Source organism: Tursiops truncatus, chromosome 2 (genome assembly GCF_011762595.2).
Source record: "Tursiops truncatus isolate mTurTru1 chromosome 2, mTurTru1.mat.Y, whole genome shotgun sequence".
NCBI lineage: Eukaryota > Metazoa > Chordata > Mammalia > Artiodactyla > Delphinidae > Tursiops > Tursiops truncatus.
This window is the reverse complement of record NC_047035.1, coordinates 8,284,740-8,306,173: the sequence shown is the minus strand read 5'-3', so window position 1 is coordinate 8,306,173 and position 21,434 is coordinate 8,284,740. Positions and strand designations below refer to the sequence as shown.

The window sequence follows — 21,434 nt, the reverse complement described above, 5'->3', positions numbered from 1 at the left end:
GTCTGGTCTATAATGGAATGCCTCCGATGGCAGGGAGCTCACTACTTTTAGAACAGGGTTTTTCAACCATGTGACTGGTGACATTTAGATGGGTCGTTCTTTGTTGTAGGGGATTGTTCTCTGAATTGTTGGGTGTTTAGCATCCCTGGCCAGGGAGGCAAAATTGTCCCTGTTTTTCATAAAGTTTTGACTGTTAGTAAGTTCTTTCTTAGATTGAGTGGAAGTCTACTTTCTTCTTTCTCCCACCCAATTCTGTCTTTCGGAGACATGTAGGACAAGCTGAATTCCTGTTCCACGTAATGGTTTTTCAAATGCTCAAAGACCGTCATCTAGTCTCCTCAGTCTTTTTGAGTTGAAACACCTCCATCTAGTTCATTAACTGTTCCTTGCAAGGCATGATTTCATGTCACTTCACCACATTGGTGACTTTCCTTTGATTTAATCCCCTGTTTAAACTGTACTGCTTAAAATTGAATACAGTACTCCAGGCAGGGCTTGATTAGTAAAAAATTGAGTTGCATCTCTGGTTTTAGACACAACACTTTTCTTCTATTAGGCTAGGAAAAAATATTGCCTTTCTTCTACATACTACATTTTTATTATCAGCTATATCTTTTTGATAACCACATCATGGTTGAACCTAGAGTTGAATTAAACCCCTAGATCTGTTTAAGCCATATCTTCTTCATTCTGTTTTTATGCATTGGTTTTGGTGCTCAAGCATGAGGACTTACGTTTATCCTGTTAAATTTCTCTTTTTTAATTTAGCTAACTGCAATCCCAATTCTTGGTCAACTCTGAAGTTTCTAGTTCAAAAGAACAAGTAGGTGATGATGATGCTGTCAACTGAAATTGAAAATACAGGAGAAAGGTGTGTGCGTTTGTGCGTGTGCACGTCTGTGAAAGGGGAATTGGGGACGGAAGGCTGAGGAATCCCAATATTAAGAGGCAGCTGGACACAAAGGAGGCAACAAAGGAGACCAAGAAGGGGTGGGCAGAAAGGTAGGATAGAAATGAGAAGAGTATCTTGGAAGCCAGAGTGACTGTGTATTGAGTACTGGGGTAGGTACTTGAATACAAAATGAATAGGACATTGTCTCTGCTTTCTGCTTCTGTTTTTATTTGCCCCATGGTTTAACTGTTCAGTTAATGGCATTACCTAGTCAATTATGCTTGAAAACTTAGAGTCATTCTTTATTTTGCCTTCATACCCTTAACTGTTAGGTTACCAAGTTCTGCTGATTCAAAACAATACATGGTGGGAAGAGTGCATAAATCTTAGCTAGCTCAATGATTTTTTTTCTTTTTTTTTTAACATAGTGAACACACTATAATTACCACCAAGATCAAGACATTTGCTATTCTAGCACTCCAGAAGTCTCTGTTGTGTCCCTTTCTAGTAATTATTCCCACCCTGGTAACCACTCTTCTGACTTCTATAACTATAGCTTAGTTTTGCCTGGTTTTGAACTTATATGTACATGGAATTATATTACGTACTCCTTTTAACCAGGCTTCTTTTATTCAACATTGTATCTGAGATTCATCCATGTTGTTGCATATATAGTATGTTGTGTTTTTTTTTTTAATAGCTCGGTAGTTCTGGTTATCTGTTATTGCATAATACATTAGTTTTGGTTATCGATTACTACATAACACAGCACTCCAAACTTAGTTGGGGTTAAACAACAACCATATTAATTTTTTATTTTTTATAAATTTATTTATTTATTTTTGACTGCGTTGGCTCTTCGTTGCTGCACGGGCTTCTCATTGCGGTGGCTTCTCTTGTGGAGCACGGGCTCTAGGCGAGCAGGCTTCAGTAGTTGCGGCACGTGGGCTCAGTAGTTGTGGCTTGCGGGCTCTAGAGCACAGGCTCAGTAGTTGTGACGCATGGGCTTAGTTGCTCCACAGCATGTGGGATCTTCCCGGACCAGGGCTTGAACCCGTGTCACCTGCATTGGCAGGCGGACTCTTAACCACTGCGCCACCAGAGAAATCCTCATCTGGGATTGTTGATCAGAGCACCTAATTTGTTGTTTTTTTTTTTTTTGAAAGTGGCTATTTTTCCAGCGGTATATCTAAAACAGTTTGAATGGAGTCAGAAACTTCTACTTGAAACTTTCTTTGCAACTTTTGAGTCCGTGGTGTACTCTTTGGATAGTGTTCAGATTTTGCTGCTGAAAAGGCTGTAGTGGGGTTGATGATCATATATAACAAGAGGAAGGTCAATGTTTGTTTCCAGAAGCAGAGATTCCTTTGAGAAGGAGAGGAGATTTAGGAAATATCCAGTGAGCACTGTCTCTCTGGTATTGGATAAAATCACAGCAATTTGGAGATGAGCTCCTGCATCCTCATTCTGGGCCCTTGTAATAAGAAACCAAGCTTAAATTGGACATTGCATGTGTAGGGGCTTAGGTTGGTGTTATATTTATTTTCTTCAGTGCATATTCTTCCTCTTCTGTTTTGGGACTAAGTTTTATCACCTTATCACTAGTATGGTGGTTGCTATAAAGGCGGGTGTGCCCTGGTTGCAGATTCTCCACGAGGCTTTGGCTCTTCAAACACGTTGGCTGGGTTCCCAGAGGAAGCTTCCTGAGAGTGACTTATCCTTGGAAGTCACATAACATCACTTCCACTATACTCTGTTGGTTGAAATAGACACAACCCTGCCTGGATTCAAGGGGAGGGAACTTAGACCTCACATCTTTATGGAAGGTGTGTCAGAAAATTTGTGACCATTTTTTAAAACTACCTCAAATTATAGACCACAATTGATCCATTCTGTTGTAGATGGATATTTGAATAGTTTCTACTTTGGAGCAATTGATGAATAATGCTGTTGTAAACATTCTTGTTCATATTTCTTGCTTCATATGTATATTCATTTTAGTTGAGTGTAGATCTAAGAGTAGAGTTGCTAGTCATAGGGCATATGTATCTTTAGCTTTAATAGGTAGTTACTCCCAAACAGTTGTCCAAAATGATTGTACCAATTCATACTCCTACCAGCAAACTGAGAGTTCCCATTGCTCTGCAACTTCACTTCCACTTGGTACTGTCATTTAAACATTAAAAAAATTTTTTTAACCATTCTGTGGTTGTGTTGATTTCATTGTGGTTTAATTGGCATTTCCCTGATAACTAGTGACTTGAGCACCTTTTCATATGCTATTAGCCTTTTAGGTATCCTGTGTTGTAAAGTGCCTGTTCCAAGGCTTTTACCAATTTTTAACAAACTGGGTTGTCTTTTTTCTTATTGAAATGTTGGAGTTTTGTATATTCTGGATATGAATCCTTTGTTGAAAATATGAATTGTAAAAATCCCTTTCCATCTATGACTTGCCATTTCACTCTTGTGTCTTGTTGATGAACTGAAATTCTAAATTTTAATCAATTTCAGTTTACCCATCTTTTCCTTTATGGCTAGTGTTTTCTGTGTCTTGTTTAAAAAGTTTTTGCTACTCTGTGGTCATGAAGATATTTTCCTATGTTATCTTCAAGACGTTTTATCATCTTACCTTTCACATTTAGGTCTCAGTTTTCAGGAGTTGATTTTTGTGTGTTGTGAGGTAAGGGTCAAGGTTCTCTTTTTCCCTATATGCTAATCTATATGAGTAGTAGCAGGTAGCATTGGGTCAGGTGAACACCAGTCTGGGAGTTAGGGTTCCTGTATTCTCAGCCTTAATCTACCTTTAATGCACCTTCTGAATTTGGGCATGTTATTAAACCCTTGTGGCCTCAGCTTCACCTGCAAAATGAAGGATTTGAATGAAATGTTTTCTGATTTTCATCCTGGCTGTAGTTTGCTAGATTATTCTCCCTAGTTTACAGTTTTATTTAGGCCTATCAGAATATTCTTGGAACTCGTTTCTGTTACCTGATGTGTTCTTGATATCTCCCAGCTTTATGTTATCACCAGTTACGATGAGTATGCCATCTAGATTGTCATCTAAGCTACTGAGGAAAGAGCTTTCTTGATCACGGTGGTAAGTCCTCGCCCCCGCACCTGTTCTTCTGATCTTGTTGTTATTCTCTGTCCCTTGCCAGGAGCTCATCATTCTGTTTTAGTAAGCCATGGCTCAGGACGCCAATTCCATTTTTGAATGTCATATACATATACTATTCATTTCGCTTGTCCTTTCCCTCAGTTTCCTACTTGAACTTCTGAGAATCACAGATAACAATGCAGAGTTTCAGGAATCAGCAGAAGTCATTCATGATCAAATGAGTTCTGGTCTCAGTGAATTCTCTCTCTCATGTTGCATGTGTGCTCTGGAAGGTGGCATATCCTCCGAATAGCTGCATACTATACTTGTGCTCTTCAATGGAGTAGTCAGTGAACCACACTGGTGACATAACAAAGTGTACCCTTTGCTGGCTCCTCTGTGTTCTTAGTAGCCTGCGTTGGGGTGATATCTACCCTTCTTTCAGAAGGTATAGTTTCTTTACACAGAATGTCATAACTTCAGGATAGCTATTGTTCCTTCCTTTGTCATTGGTATCACATTTTCCCTCTCATTAATCTTTTTTTAAAAAGTAAGCTTCATTGAGATACAGTTCAGTTATCATACAATTCACTCATTTAAAAGGTATTGTTCAGTGTTTGTATTTTCACAGGACTGTAACCATAATCTAATTTTAGAATATTTTCATCAACCCTAAGAGAACTCCCCTACCAAGTAGCAGTCACTCTCCATTTTCTGCCATCACCCACTGCCGCCCGGCCCCCAGAGCCCTAAGAAACCACTTATCTGCTTTTGTCTCTATAAATTTACCTATTCTCGAAATTTTACATAATTGGAGTCATACAATATGTGGTCTTTTGTGACTAGCTTCTTTCACTTAGTATGTTTTTAAGGTTCATCCATGTTGTAGCATGAATCAGTGCTTCATTTCTTTTTATTGCTGACTAAAATCCCAGCGTATGGGTATGTCACATTTTATTTATCCATTCATCCTTTGAAGGACATTTGAGTTGTTTCCACTTTTGGACTATTATGAGTAATGCTGCTATCTGTGAACATTTATGCACAAGTTTTTGTGTGGACATATGTTTTCATTTCTCTTGAGTATATACGTACCAGTGGAATCGCTGGGTCATGTGGTAACTCTGTGTTTAACTTTTCTTTAGGAACTGCCAAACTGTTTTCCAAAGTGGCTGCACCATTTTGCATTTTCAGTAGCAATGAAGATCTCTCCAAATCTTCACCAGTACTTGTGATTTTCTGTCTTTTTGTTTATACCCATGGTAGTGTGTGTGAAGTGGTATCTCTTTGCGGTTTTGATCTCTATTTCTCTTAATGACCAGTGAGGTCGAGCATATTTTTGTGTGCTTATCGGCCAGTTGTTTATCTGTTTTGAGAAGTGTCTGTTCAGATCCTTTGTCCGTTTTTAAATTGGGTTGCCTTTTTATTATCGAGTTCATTAACCTTTTAATGTTCACTTTGATTTATTTTCAACTAGAAACATGTTTTTCCTTCCTTTTTTTTTTTTCCGTTTTGTTCAGGGACCATTCATTCTTTCTATAATGAGCAGGAGGGTTGAGAGTGCTCTCAAGCCCTTTTGCATTCTCTTGGCAACAGCCTCCATTGGCAAAATATGTAACTGTGGAATACCTTAGACGGGAAAATGTACATCTGCTCGTTATTGGAATAGATCCTTTTGTAGTCTCATAATGGTACTATTTTTATACATTATTTTCTTAACTATTTTTTCATATATTCTGCAGTAGTTTATCACATCAAGGTTTTTCAACTGAATTTTTGTCAACGTTTTGTATTAGTAAAACAAGAACTAAAAACTTTTTTCTGAAGAGCTTTACATCAGTTATTTATTTCATTATTTTGTCCTCTTGATCACTGGAAGTCATCCTTCTTTTTATTTAATAGTTAGGCTGTGTATTTATAGTAACATTGAATATGTTTCTGTTTTGTCTTTTATACTCTTTTTATGACATTTACATTATTAGTCATTAAGGCAAATATTTTACCACTTTAAGACGTTTCATTTTGCAAATGATTCTGCAGTATGCACGCTCTCAGTACTTCGAAGTTAATTAGCAAAAAAGGCATTTTTGCAAAAATTACACTTGCCATACATATTTTTTGAATCTTGGCCCTGTTAACTTACCTGTCAATGGTTGTGAGGCAAGGAAAATACCCAGCACTATTGGGGTCGAGTAAGAGGGACACGGTGGTCAACTTGAAGGGCTTCATTGTCTAGTGCAAAAGAAAAAAGAGAAGAGCGGCCCTGGCACTCAGAAGCTGGCCTGGTGTCACCGCTAGACCACGCTGTTCTCCATTTAAACATAAACAATCTCACAGAATGCCTCAAAGTTTCTCCGAGAGCACGGAAAAATGAGACAGAGCACAAACAAGAGCAAGGTTGCTGCCACCCACAAAATACTTGGCCAGAATGAGTGACCGCAGCTTCTTTACCAATTACTGCTTTATCTTGGTTCTAGTCTCCCCTCAGATAAGATTTATTGAGATACCCGGCATAGAATTACCCCACTTTCTAACCACATCCAAAAGAAACTAGAGAAATTCCTGCTTCCCTAGCCCTCCCCCAAATTACCCAACCAAAGCCCAAATCCTATCATAGATTCTTTACAACATTCTCTTATGAGATGCCCCACTGTTCCTGTGGTGTGTGTTCTCCCAATTTATTTAACTACAGGTTTGTTCCTGGTGGTCTATTGCTGAAAGGCAGACACCAGAGATAGGACACTTTGAGCAACTGCAATAACAAAAAATATAGGAGAAAAGGTTACGTGACAATTTTAAGATAATCAGCAAAATTCAAAGTGTGGGAAATTTTACAGGACAAATGACAAGGGGAAGGAAAAAAAATTAAAGAGAGAGGTGGCACTTGTCTGTTAAAGAGATTCAAAGACACATCAGCCAGTTACAGTGACTAAAAAATCAACTCTAAGACTTTTTTAAAAAAAAAAAAGTTGGGGCGATTTGAACACTTATTAGGTGATATTAAGGAATTGTTAATTTTATTAGGTGTGACAATGATATATGGTGAGTGTATTTTTAAAAAGTCCCTGTTAGAAAAATTTACATATGAAATTATATGATGTTTGAGGTGAGCTTTAAACTAGTCTTGGGAGGGGCTAGTGGATTGTTTATACAGAGGAAACAAACTGGCGATGTGTGGATAATTGTTGAAGCTGGGTGACGTGTACATGGGAGTTCATTATATCACATCTCTACTTTGTATGCATTTGAAAATTCCTCTAATAAGGTTTTTTTTTTAGGTCATTTTTATTTCTTTTTCCATGAATTTGCCTCTCTATGTCACTTTCCCATTTTTCTGTTGGGCTTCTGTCTTTTGTTTCTTATAATTTAAAGGATTCTTGAATATGTACTGAGAAAATTAGCCTTTTGTCATAGGTCTTGTACGTATTTTTTATTTGTCTTTTGAATTTGTTTATGGTATTTTTTAACCTGTGGAGAATTTTTGTCAAATTTATCAGTTTTCTTTAGGCCTTATGTGTTTTATTTTATGTGTTGCTTAGAAAACCCTTCTTGTTTCTGAGATTCTGCAAAGTTCTTTTGTTTTCATGCAGAATTTTTTATGTCTATAGTACTCTTCTGATTTACTTTGATTATTTGGTCATCCTAATTTCCTTTAGAGTATTTAGAAATAGTCTTCCTTTGAGCCCTGCTGCAAGAATATATAAGGAAAGATGTTGTTCAGCAGCTATCTTGCAGAGATTTAATACAGAACACCCGGAGAATTAACCACGAGCAACGTTTGGTAGTTAATTTTGCAACCCGCCCCCCCGCCCCCAAAATAGGAGAACTAATGGGAAAGCTGTCATTTACAGGATTGGCAAAGTGTGCTAAATGTTATAAAAAATATTAGCAATATAGTTCAAAATTTCTAATTTTAGAAAAGTTCCTGTGATTGCTTTACATAAAGAAGTGTTCTGGGACTTCCCTGGTGGTGCAGTGGTTAAGAATCCGCCTGCCAGTGCAGGGGACACGGGTTCGAGCCCTGGTCCAGGAAGATCCCACATGCCGCGGAGCAACTAAGCCTGTGCGCCACAACTAGTGAGCCTGCGCTCTAGAGCCTGCAGGCCACAACTACTGAGCTCGCGTGCCTAGAGCCCATGCTCCGCAACAAGAGAAGCCACTGCAATGAGAAGCCTGTGCACCGCAATGAAGAGTAGCCTCCGCTCATCGCAACTAGAGAAAGCCTGCACGGCAGCAACAAAGACCCAGCGCAGCCAAAAATAAATAAATTTAATTAAAAAAAAAAAAAGCGTTCCTTTCAGCTCTTTTTGTAGGGCTTATGGGTCAAGGAGCTAGGCACCCACCTCCCTTTGAGGTTGGCATCTTCAAGCTTGTTCTTCTCTTAGATTTGATGCCTTTGCCTGGACAGAGCAGGAAGTTTTCTAAATATTACTGTAGTGTCTTATTCATGGTTGGTTCGTGGAGACCTGTTAGGACTCCATGGATGGATGTTTTAATCACTGCATCAAAAGTCAGAAGAAGTGCACAGCAAAAACTTCATGACATCGTTCCTTTTTGGGGGCAAGTGGTGGCAGTGAGGTATCTCGGGATTGTGTTTGAAATTGTACCATACTATGTGTTCTCAGTTAAAAATTAATTCTGCAGTTAGTCTTCCTCTTTTAGAACTTTTGGAAATCATTTAAAGGAAATAAAAGTTGAAGAAGTACATTTGATACTGTATTTTAAACATTTTATTCACTATACCAAAACTTTTTATAATCTAATGTTAATCATTTTTTTAATACAAGTTTAAAAAATCTGACTAGGAAGAAATTTTTCTCCTGTGAAGATATCCACTTTATTTTTCCAAGTTAGAAGTTTGAGTCTTCACCTAGTTCTTTCCAGCTTAAGTGTGAAAACATGACTAGTGTGACAATTGCTTCTAAAGATTGTATCACAGTTTGAGTTTAGCTTAATGTTTTTCAGAAATAAATCTATGAATTGATGGGATCATTATCTCTGGAGGTTCACTTCTAAATTCTCATTGTGTTACATTTGACTCTTATTTTGTTAGTGTTACTAAGGGTACCATACAGCTGTGAATGTTTTTCATACTTTTATTGATATGCCTGGTTCTCTGAGTGAAACCAGGGGACTGATTGGGTGTCCCTAACAGAACTGAGTTAACCTTCCTGTGTCTCAGTTGTTTGTGTTAAATGGTATTGGTAGTAACTCTACTTTTATTCCTGTGGTCATCCTTATAGTTCTGTCTCAACTGTAGGATTTGTGGGGACAAAAGTAAATATATGAAGAAGACCCTGTGTATTGTTGTGAAGTGGCTATAAAAACTCAAGATTCTGTATTTTACTTTGCATATGATTTCTTAGCACTAAACCAATGCATTAATCAACTTCTGATTAACTGGCTCATTTGTAAGAGGACTGTCCTTAGATGTATTGCTTTCAAATTGTTCACAATGTAATTTAGCAAAAGAGGTGATGAAGTTCTTTACTGACTGATTATCTCCTATTTGATTTTATTCTTTGACTTACTGCAGATTGGCAGGAAGCCATTTATACCAAAATATGTAATTCTTTTTTTAAAATTTATTTATTTAATTTATTTAATTTTGGCTGCGTTGGGTCTTCGTTGCTGCGTGCAGGCTTTTCTCTAGTTGTGACGAGCGGGGGCTACTGTTTGTTGCGGTGTGTGGGCTTCTCATTGCAGTGGCTTCTCTTGTTGCAGAGCACGAGCTCTAGGCACGCGGGCTTCAGTAGTTGTGGCACGTGGGCTCAGTAGTTGTGGCTCGCGGGCTCTAGAGCACAGGCTCAGTGGTTGTGGCGCACAGACTTAGTTGCTCCGCGGCAAGTGGGATCTTCCCGGACCAGGGCTCGAACCCATGTCCCCTGCATTGGCAGGTGGATTCTTAACCACTCTGCCACCAGGGAAGCCCTGTAATTACTTCTTAGTTTCAAATAAGTTTGAAATATGGATAAATGTTTTTGGCCTGGGATATGATGGGATGGGAAAAGGGTGTTTTTTGGGGAGGCTCCTTCTGAATCGTTCATTCACTATTTTATATTTTTTACCCAACTTCTAAAATCCTCTAATACAATAGAGTTGTATGTAATAGAGCCCTTACATTGAAAATGAATGACTTAATGAAGAAAGGAAGATGTACCAGAATACAGTTGGCCTCTATATCTGTGGGTTCTGCATCCACAGGTTCAATCAACTGTGAATTCAGCTGACTGCAGATCAGAAATACTTGAGGGCTTCCCTGGTGGCGCAGTGGTTGAGAGTCCGCCTGCCGATGCAGGGGACACGGGTTCGTGCCCCGGTACGGGACGATCCCACATGCCGCGGAGCGGCTGGGCCCGTGAGCCATGGCCACTGAGCCTGCGCGTCTGGAGCCTGTGCTACGCAACGGGAGAGGCCACAACAGTGAGAGGCCCGCGTACGGCAAAAAAAAAAAAAAAAAAATACTTGAGAAAAAATTTCCAGAAAATTCCCCAAAGCAAAACTTGTATTTGCCACATGGACAATTATTTACATAGCATTTACATTGTGTTAGGTATTATAAGTAATCTAGATAGTATTTAAAGTATATGGAAGGATGTGCGTAGAATATATGCAAATACTATGCCATTTTATATAAGGGACTTGAGTGGATTTTGGTATCCAAGGGGATCTAGGAACCAGTCCCCTGAGGATAATGAGGGATGACTATATCTAGACCAGTGGTCCAGTCTGTGCATCACAACCCTCTGTGCAGGATTAAAATAGAAGATGCTGGGGCTCTTGTGGAGTAGGGCCTTTACTGTTTCAGAGTTCCACTGGTAACCATGATGTATAGCCAGGATTGAGAATTACTGCCTCTGACAATGGATAGTTATGTAATTGAGTTTATACTTTTGCTCTGAACTTCCAGGCACCCACTGAAAAAGGGGAAACAGGAGTTTCATAGCTCTTAATATCTTAAAAAGTTGCATCACTGGAAGAGGCACTTTTTTCCCACCCTGAAACTAATAGAGTTGATGTGTACAACTGCTCACTGTCTTTAATAAATAGTTTTATCAAAGGATTCAGAAACATTCTTTACCTGGAGGGCTTTTTATTGATCCTTGTTTGAAGCTGATGGTGTAATATTAAATCATAACTGTGTGATGGTGTTTTTGCATGAAGCTAAGTGCAGCTTCTTGAAGCCAAAGGTTGCATTTTATTTGGTTTTATATTTCCAGTCCCTAGCACAGTTTCCAGCACATATTCTGGAGGTGTTTTATAAATGCCTTTGGAATAAATGAGTTCAAATGTTTAATTTCCTGGTGAACTAAATTGCCATAAAGGTAGAACTTAGAAAATCTAGAATATGAGATGATTAGCATGTTTCCTAGACCATCTGTCACTAATATTGATTGTTTCTACTTGGTACTGTAGACTTGTTTTTCTGGGGGTGGGTAGCTTGTATAAAGTTAAAAAACCTCTTACATTCTTCTGTACCCCTCTCTTTAGCTGCTTAAAATCAGGTCAGTTTGTAAAAAGTTGACATCCTTACTATTCAGTAAGGATGAATGCAGTCAGCGGTTATTCCAGTAGCAACGCCATTGTAATAACTGGTAGGTGTTCTGCCTTGCCCCCTTCCAGTCTGTGACGCATCAACCAGAGTGATCTTTCGAAAACCTAAGTCAGAGCATGCCACTTCTCTGCTCCAGACCTTCCCGTGATTTCCCATCTGACTTAGATTCAAAGTCAGTGTCCTTACAGGGGCCTCCATGTTGGACGTGATGGCCACACCTTGCCCTTTTATGTCTCTGACACCAGCTAGTGTTCTCCCTGAGCTCATTCTCTGCCAGATGCACCAGCCACCTTGCTGCTGCTGGGACAGGCTGGGCATGTCCTGGCCTTCGGCCTTTGCACTCGCTGCTCCCTCAGTGTGGGGTGCTCTTCCTCTAGATCACTGCATGGCTGACTTCACTCACTTTATTTACAGGTCTTTGCTTAAATGTCACTTTCTTGTGACGCTTTACCAGATCATCTTTTCGGTTTCATCTCTGCCCCCCCACCCCCCGCCATGTCCCTGCTTTATTTTTTTCCTTTAGCACTTATTACCATTGGATGTAGCTCATGTTTTAATTTTGAAAAAAATTATCTGTCTCTCCTAAACAAAATATTAGCTCAACGAGGGCAGAGATTTTTGTCTGATTTGTTCACTGCTTTATTCCCATCTTCTAGACAGTTCCTGGCACAATAAATATTTGTTGAGTAAATGAGTTAATGAAGCAGACACTATGACTTGTAATAATATAGAATTCTGTGGGTTTGAGTATTACTATTATTTATTATTTTTTTTTTGCGGTACGCGGGCCTCTCACTGTTGTGGCCTCTCCCGTTGCGGAGCACAGGCTCCAGACGCGCAGGCCCAGCGGCCATGGCTCACGGGCCCAGCCGCTCCGCGGCATGTGGGATCTTCCCGGCCCAGGGCACGAACCCGTGTCCCCAGCATCAGCAGGCGGACTCTCAACCACTGCGCCACCAGGGAAGCCCTTGAGTGTTATTTTTATTTTAAATTTTAAAGGAGGCATAGAATGGTAAAAGTTTTATATTTCTTGTCAAAAAGTTGCAACCATCTACTCAAGTAGCACTACCAAATAACTTAGTTTAAGTTAAAGGGAGAATAGGGCCTAGTCCTGTCCCGTACTTTTGAGAAATGGAAGTTGATCCATTATAAAACCATTCCTACCTTGAGGTGACTTTAGTGACAATGGCACTTAAGATTTTGGTAATCATGATATCAAGTTTAGCCTACAGATGAAATGGATTTTGAGGATGGAATAATACATGTTAACCAGAAATATAAAAAAAAAGTAAAAATTTTGGTGAGAAATTGGTCAGTGGGAGAATTCTTCTTGAGTGTTCAGAGTATGATTTTCATTTTGATTCATTTTGACTTCATTTTGACTCATTTGAAGGACTGTGAATTAAAATGCAAGTATAAACCCGTTCCAAATATTATGTTTACCCTTTTGCTAAAGTCAGAGTCCTTACGGTGGCTCCCGGGGCTCCATTCGATCTGTTGCTCCCGTGTTCCCTCTCTGACTTCTCCTCCTTCTTTCCCCTTGCTCAGTCCACATCAGTCACACTGGCATCCTTACTCTTCTCTGGTTGCGGGACAGGCTCCTAACTTAGGGTCTTTGCACCACTCATCCCTCTGCCTAGGATATCTGCCCCAGATACCCACGTGGCCTCCTTCCCATCTTTGCTCGGATCTCACCTCCTCAGTGGGGCTGACCATGACCTCTCCGTTAATACTGCACGCTGCCCCCGGTCACCTTGCACTCCCCGTCCTCTATCCCCTCCCCCCAACCTGCTCTACTTTATTCTTTTTTGAAACATAGCATCTACATTCTCTAAAATATTACCCATTCTCTAAAACTTACCCGTTATGTTAGCTTTTATTATCTGTCTTTTCTAGAATATAAGTGTCAAATGGTAGGACCTTTGTTTTGTTCCTTGAAGTATAACAGGTGCCTAGAACAAGTGCTTGGCCTGTGGCAGATTATCAATAAATGTTTGTTGAGTGAATGTATGAACAAATCATTACTCTTCTTCATAAGTTCACATAATTCACAGTTAACCTTTATTTACTGCTGTGAAAACAAGTAGATTTATGTAATTAGCATGTATAAGAACAGTCTTTGAAATAATACCACTTGTATTTGTACCTCCATGTTATGAGTCAGAATTTCCTTCCTTTTTTAAGGCTGCATAATACTGTGTTGTACATCTGTACCACATTTTGTTTATCCATTTGCCTGTGGGCGGACACCTAGGTTGCTTCCGCATTTTGGTGGTTGTGAATAGTGCTGCTCTGAACATGGGTGTGCAGATATCTCTTCGACACTATCAACTCTTTTCAGATCTGTTAGCTTAAAGAATATTCATATCAATCAATTATATTTTTTGTATATGCCTCCATCTTAATTTTAAAGCTATTAATTTTATTTCCAGAGGTCTTAATTTTATTTAATGGCATGTTTTTATTTTATGTAATTTATTCTTATAGGATTTGTATTTTGATGTATTTGGTGTAAGACCATGTACAGTGGTCTGCTTTTTTAGCATGATACAATCCTGGAAAACTATACATCAAAAAGTGGAACAAAATCCTTGAAAGAATGAGGTGTTACTCACTGTTGTGTCTCCCAAAATACCTAGACTGTGAGTGGCCGGAAACAGTAGAGTGAAAACCAGTAGAGTGTTGTGTTGTGAAAGCAAAAGGAAAGAACGTTTCAAGAAAGAAAGAATTAACAACAGTGTTGAGCACTGCTGGGTAATGAGCGGAACAAATGAGATGATTCCTCAAGTCATCGGGTTCAGTGCCCTGAGCAAGAGTAGTTTGAGTGGGCTTGTGAAGGGAGAGTCCGGATGGAGTGAGTTGTGGGGAGGGTGAGGAGAAAGGACGTGTTCATAAGTACAGGTTTTGTGCTGAAAGGGAGGAGAGAGTTAGGATGATAGTGCAGGGGGGTTAAAAAACATTTTTTCCCCCCCAATGGGCAAGCCATGAGCATATTTAAAAGCTGATGGGAAGGATCTAGTTGAGGGAGATGTTGAACATTTGACAGAGGTGTTAATTAATAGTTTATGTCAGGACGTCGGAGGGGATGGGATGCAGGTGAAGAAGGAGCTGATGTTTGATGGAGGAGGAGGGCTTCCATAAATTGTGATCACAGAAGGAGGATAGGATGGATGTAAAGTTAGGCCTGAAGTGGGTGCAGGTGGTTTGTAGGTTTGAGTCTTGGAAAGATAAAAGGAATTTCCACTTGAAGTTTGTGGCTTTTTTCTCTAAAGCAGCAGATGAGGTCATCTGTTGAGAGTTATGAGGGGGAATTACAGTTTTGAGGAGAATAAATAGGGTTCAACATGGATTTCAATTGCTGGGCTTTTAAAAGGAATGGCATTATATATTAAGGATAAAGTTAGATGTCAGGTACTTGAGGAAAAGAAACTTAACCTTTCTGCTGTATAATTTTACGCATTTATTGAAATCCTACCAAGTGCAGTGTATTGTAAGACAGCTCTCTTACCTAGTGAGTTCATAAACTTAAGGGAACATTTATCAAATGCAGTAAGAGGTAAGAACAGTGCTGAAGCTTCAGAGGTCATATCTGACTGCAGAAGAGCTAGATCTTACGTTTGGTAGTGTATATATGTCCGTGCCACTCTCTCACTTTGTCCCAGCTTACCCTTCCCTCTCCCCGTATCCTCAAGTCCATTCTCTAGTAGGTCTGCATCTTTATTCCCATCTTGCCCCTAGGTTCTTCATGACTATTTTTTTTGGGGAAGCAGCCACATAGCACAGTGAGATCAGCTCGGTGCTTTGTGACAACCTAGAGGGGTGGGATAGGGAGGGTGGGAGGGAGAGAGATGCAAGAGGGAAGAGATAGGAGGACATATGTATATGTATAACTGATTCACTTCGTTATAAAGCAGAAGCTAATACACCATTGTAAAGCAATTATACTCCAATAAAGATGTTAAAAAAAAAAAGAGCTAGATCTTTGCATATGGAAAAGATTTCACCAAGTGTAGATAGGGGAGGGTGAGAAAGTGCTTTATACTACAAAGAGTGGAGCTGAGAATATGCTGGTACCATGTTAATGGCATGGTGAAAATTATCCTTGAATCACTGTGTCTCTATACAGTTTTAAAACATCAGAGAAGCTTATGACTTTAAAGAAAATTTCATAAAAATATATGACCCCCTCAAAGGAACTTACGTGCATACCTGTTTTAGGGAAAATTTATGACTAGTCATCCAGTATGTGACAGGATTTATACAGCATTGTAATTTCCCAGTTTGGGTATGATGAATTCATAGAGCTCATTAAGTGTAAGTGGAATTATTTGATTCATTCAAGCTTTTTTCTCTCCTCAGCAGAAGATTAAAAAAAATATTCCAAACTTGAATCCAGGACTTGGAAAATGCCAGTTGTCTAAATACAGTACCATATTGTGATAAATATAGCTATTGGAATTTTAAGACTCTTTTCACAAAACTTTTAATATTCACAGCAGAACTTTTTTTGGAATGTTATCTGAAAAACAGAGGACCATTTTATTACCAGAGCTGACTATTAATTAGGGTATTGTTTCAGATATAAAAGTTGATCTGCCACTGAAATTCTATTTGAATATGTATAGTTCCAAGCTTGCTTTGTGTATTTAATAACTTCAGTACCATAATTACTCTGTTTACAATTAAATTTTGGTGAATATGCTAATATGGGATATACCAGCAAGTGATTTCAGTAAAGGGCAGTGTTGATTTGCATTTTCATGTGCTTTTCACTTGCATCTGAATTTCATTTAATATCAGTGAGAAAAGAAGTGGTCAGTTTATGTAATGGTCAGTGACGGTAAACTTTCTTTTCTTTGAAATCTCTCTGTTGGATTGGCCGTCATAACCTGCTTTGCTCCAGGTGGGCAGAAATTATGCAGAAAGATTTAATTTGGTAGAGGTTTGTGCCCTCCGTTTTATTCTTTAATAGAAACCTTAATGTAGGTATTGGTTTCATTATTAGGAGAAACCTATAATGTACTAAAGCAATTGTTTAATTCCAATGAGTATTTTAAGTTCTTTACTGAGGTAAATGTTTATGGTCATGTTATTTATTATAGTTTTTGAGCAAGGACTTCTGGTTTTAAATAATTCTCCTTTCTTCTTTTCAGAAATCCTCTGAAAAGGAACAAGGAGATTTGAGACACATCGATTTCATATTCTCTGAAACTCGGAGACTTCTTTTACTCTGAACCAGAAAATAAGAGGGGCTGCCAAGTGCAGTGAAGGTCAGATGGGGTTGTGGGAGGATGTTGAAAGGTGGCCCTCTCAGGTCTGAGACCCATCTCAGACAAAACTGGCAGAGCAGGGTTCTCCAAAGGAAGTGGCCCACCCCGAGGGGCACAACCACTGGCCTTTGTTGGGAAGAACAGGAATGGGTGTTGGCAGAAAAGGGCCCTAGGACACTTGATGGCATGATGAAATGTTCTGTATCTTGATCAGTGTGGTTGGTTCTCAAGTGTGTATGCATGTGCAAACGTTTGTCAACCTGTGTATACATTTGTGCAGGTTATCAATTTATTGCTTCTCAACTCCAAATACACTTGTTTTTGCTCTGTTGGTGATACTTGAACTAGACCCTGTAAACATGTTTTCTTCTTCAGCACAAGGTTAGGTTAGTCAGTAGAGGGTGAGGGACAGACACTGCCAGGCAGAGTGGGGAAGGGGCTTCTCTTGCTGTTGTAGTGTGCTTTTTTTTTTTTTTTCCTCTCTTAAGGTATGGATGCCAGCATGCTTACTCTGTGACTTTTCTTTAGGACCCTGGTAGGCAGTATCTTGCTTCTACCAGGACCCCAGCGGGTGGATTCCTATGGACCAGCTGGCACCCTAGAGAACTCTGCCACCCGGTGGGCTGTAGCTACAGCCTTTCCAGTGAAGAGTGCATTTCTGTGTTCTCTCCCTTAACCTTGTAGATAGTATCTGCTCCCTCCCTTTTCTATTCCTTAGAGTTCTCCTTTTAGTAGTCAACCACCTTTTAGAAATTAATAGTTTTTTATATTAAGCGTTCTTGTTTAAGTTACTTGTGCATTTTCTTTTTCTCCTGATTGGACCCTGTTACAACACTTAATGTTTGTGTAATTTACCGTGTTAATTTTACATAACTGAAAAAATAGAATGAAATAAATCATAAGTGTATAACTTGATTAATTTTAATGACGTGAACATACAGTTCAGATATCACCCAGACTGGGGTATGGAACACGACCAGATCCCCAGAAACCTTCTTCTTCCAACTCATAGTCATTTCCTCCTCCCAGTGGTTTCTGCTGTTTGACTTCTTTCGTCACAGATTAGTGCAATGGAATCATGAGTGTCTCGTCTTGTGTCTGGCTTCTTTTTTTGAACTTAGCATTGGGAGGTTCATCTATTTTATTATGTCCATTTTCCTGTTGATGGACATGTGGGTTTCCAGTGTGTCGCTATTTTGAGTAAAGGTGCTGTTATCCTTTTGGTGGACATGTTTTCATTTCTCTCAGGTATATACATAGAAGAGGAATTGTTGGGTCAGGTAGCAGCTGCTGCAGAACAGATTTCAGAATGGCTGAAGCACTGGCCCATGTGTGAGAACTCCACTTGCTCCACCCCCTTACCAGCGCTCAGTGCGTCAGCCTTTCGGGCTTGAGATCTTCACAACTTCTAGGGGATAGGTAATTCCAGTGCTGTGTAAACTCTTTATATTGTGGTAAGAGAAGAAAAACTTCAAAAGTGTTTTTATGAAGTGAGCATAATGTTGATATCAAAACAAATAAATATGTTAGAAAAAAGCAAACTACAGACCAGTCTTACTTATGAATATCAATTTTGTTCCTAAATAAAATATTAGTAAATAGAATCCAGCAGCACACTCTAAGAATCATAACCTTAATTAGGTAGTATGTTTTTTTAAAGGGTGGTTATCATGTTAAGTTGCCCTGCATAACTGTGTGGTGTTCCAGCTGCATTTGTTTAAGTCTTTTGTGTCTCTCTACATTTTAAAAGATGAGTTATTGACCAAATGCTTATTTATTAATCCACTGCCATTGCCACCCCCTTGCATCCAGCAGAAGCCAGCCTCTGAGCTGTCGGTTGTCTGTGGCCAGCCTAAAATTGTAGGGCTGGCAGAAGGGAGGCCTCCGCATCTTTTTTCCACAAGAAGCCACTTGTGCAAAGGGAGGAAGGGAGTTTCATTTAGGGGCATTTTAAAGAAAATTTTGTGTTGTAGCGGCCCCTTTCTACCAGAGCAGCAGAGTATATTTCAATGACTTCTTCACGTTCATGTGGAGTAGATAGAAGTGTGAGGGAAGTTTTAACCCAAGCATAAAGTTAGTTTCAAGTAGTAATTAGTAAACCAACAGTCCATTCCATTCCATTCCAAAGAAACGTAATCTAGGACTTACATTGTACAAGTTTATATGAACTTTTTCTGTACTTAGTTTACTTGGGTTGGTTTGATATATTTAAGTTCCTCAAACACTTGTGGATCTCCCTAATGTGTATGGAAGGCTGACTAAAAGGAAAAAAAACTGGATTCCGACCTCGTGTCTTATACCAGTATAAGTGTAGACAGATAAAAAATTTACCAAGAAATTTTATGAAACCGTAAAATAACTAAAGGAAAACATGGAGATGTTTGAAAAAAGAAATTTGACTGGGAGAGGTCTTTTAAGGATGACATAAAACCCAAAAGCTAAAAATAAACAGTATTAAAAGATAAATAAATTGGAAGAAGTATTTGCAATGTAAAGAGCTAATTTCTTTAATATATATAGAATATATAAGAAGTGCCTATAAATAAAAAAGCAAAAGGCTCTTAATAGTTCACAGGAAATGAAGTACAGATTTTACTTTGGAGACTTTTCTTTCTTTTTTTTTTTTGGATGTGTGTGATTGGACAAGCTCATGGAGTATGAAAAGATTTCCAGTTTTGATCCTTTGGAGATTGTTAATTATAGGAGCAGTAATTTTTTAATGTTTAAAAACCATAAAATATTTCACAATACAGAAAATCTTATTAAACAAATATAGACCAAATGAATTAGAAGGTTCTTTTATAACCACCACCTATGTCAAGGGATATTACTGAGCCCACCATGTGCCCCATCTTAATCACAACTTTCTTATGCTCCCCCAAAGTAAGTTCTAGCTTTTATGGTAATCGTTTTCTTTATAGTTTTAGCACTCAGATATGCATCCCTAAACACTGTGGTTTAGATTTGCCAGATTTTGTTAGATATGTTGTTTTTAAGTCTTTTTTTTTTTGCGGTACGCGGGCCTCTCACTGTCGTGGCCTCTCCCGTTGCGGAGCACAGGCTCCGGACGTGCAGGCTCAGCAGCCATGGCTCACGGGCCCAGCCGCTCCGTGGCATGTGGGATCCTCCCGGACCGGGGCACGAACCCGTGTCCCCTGCATCGGCAGGCGGACTCTCAACCACTGCGCCACCAGGGAAGCCCTGTTTGAAGTCTTTTTAAATCTAGTTTTCTTCTCCCTCATCTCTTCTTTCCCCCCCTTTATTTGTTGAAGAAATGGTGTTATATGCACTGTAGGGCTTCCCGCAGTTAGGATTTTGCCGATTGCATTCCTGTGTTAGTTTATCATATTCTTCTGTTCCCTTCATATCCAGTGACTTGATAGGCTAAATCATATTCAGGGTCCGTTTATTTTTTATTTCTTACTTCGCAGGATTACTTTATGGGTAGTGGCGTGTTTTTTTATCAGGAGGCATATACTGTCTGGATATCTCATATTTTGATGTTAGTAGCTGTCGTTGCGCAATGTCTGGATCCATTAATGCATTAGGAGGTGGAATTAGTGTTAAGCTAAAACCATTCTTATTCACTTATTAGCTGAAATTTTTCTGTAAGGAGAAATTTCTCTTCATCTTCTATTTGGTTACCCAGTGGTACAATTCATGTAAGAAAGAAAGGATAGATGCTGGATTCTTTCCCTTTATTTACTGGTTTTCAAAATTGAGTGGTTTCCTGTTATCCTCTAGAGATGACCACTTAAGTTTTCTTACTATTATGAACTCTTGGTTTTACCCATTTTGTGTGTTTCAGTCCATTATGGTTATATTTATTGACTCAAATTGGCTCATCTTTGGTAGTGGGAACATCTTTCAAGTTGACTCCTTAGACATATTTGACATAACTCTAGTAGTTTTTGATAGCTTCCTTGACATCTAGAAATGACGAGGTGTTCCAGGTTTATCTTGTACATTTCCAGCTCCAGACCTGGAATCAGTCATTTCTTCAAGGAACCTGGTTTCTTTCAACAGGAAATGGTATTTCAGGAATACCGTTTGTGTACTAGGGATGCTCATTGCTATTGGGTTGTTTATTGTTTCTAAGCTTTTTTTTGTGAATGGGGCTAGGAAATACAAAGGTGTGTGTGTATATAGTTTCTGTAAAAGATAACGTACCTTCTGAATTAAAAAAATACTTCAAATATAATCCTACCTCTTCTTTCAGCTGCATCCTTTTTCTTCCATATTTGAATCCTGATTTTTAAGGACACAGTGATGATAGAATTAAAACATCACATAATTATTCATTTGCGTTATTCCACATCTGTGACCACAATAGCTGTAGTTAACAAAACTAAGTATCACCACAATATGATTACTGAAAAGTTGATTTTTTTTGCATGTTTTCCCATTTTTTGCGATTGTACTATGTCCACATTGTCAGAACATATACCCATTATCTATTCTAGCCTCTCCTTTATAACCCTTGTTGAAACTCAGTTCTACAAATAAGTATTTACTGCTCACTGTCAGCTCTTATAGTGGCTTTTCTTTAGTGATTTTAGATATCTGAGGCTTGTTCTCTAGTAGATTCTTATTCCCTTTTCCCATTTCCGTGTTGATAAC

General features: G+C 39.0%; 1 protein-coding gene across 8 annotated transcripts in view; it reads left to right on the top strand.

Moving 5' to 3' along the window:
* VRK1 (VRK serine/threonine kinase 1) overlaps positions 1-21,434 on the top strand; it is a 95,083-nt gene that overhangs the window by 8,966 nt on the left and 64,683 nt on the right. For 2 of the 8 annotated variants that reach the window (XM_019952575.3, XM_033850648.2), the window contains exon 2: positions 16,698-16,814. The exons of 5 other annotated variants lie outside the window; for them this stretch is intronic. The gene's annotated coding sequence lies outside the window, so the exon portion shown is untranslated. Of the gene's footprint in view, positions 1-16,697; positions 16,815-18,062; positions 18,234-21,434 lie in introns of all 8 variants that reach the window. One more of the 8 variants, XM_019952579.3, reaches the window with a different exon arrangement.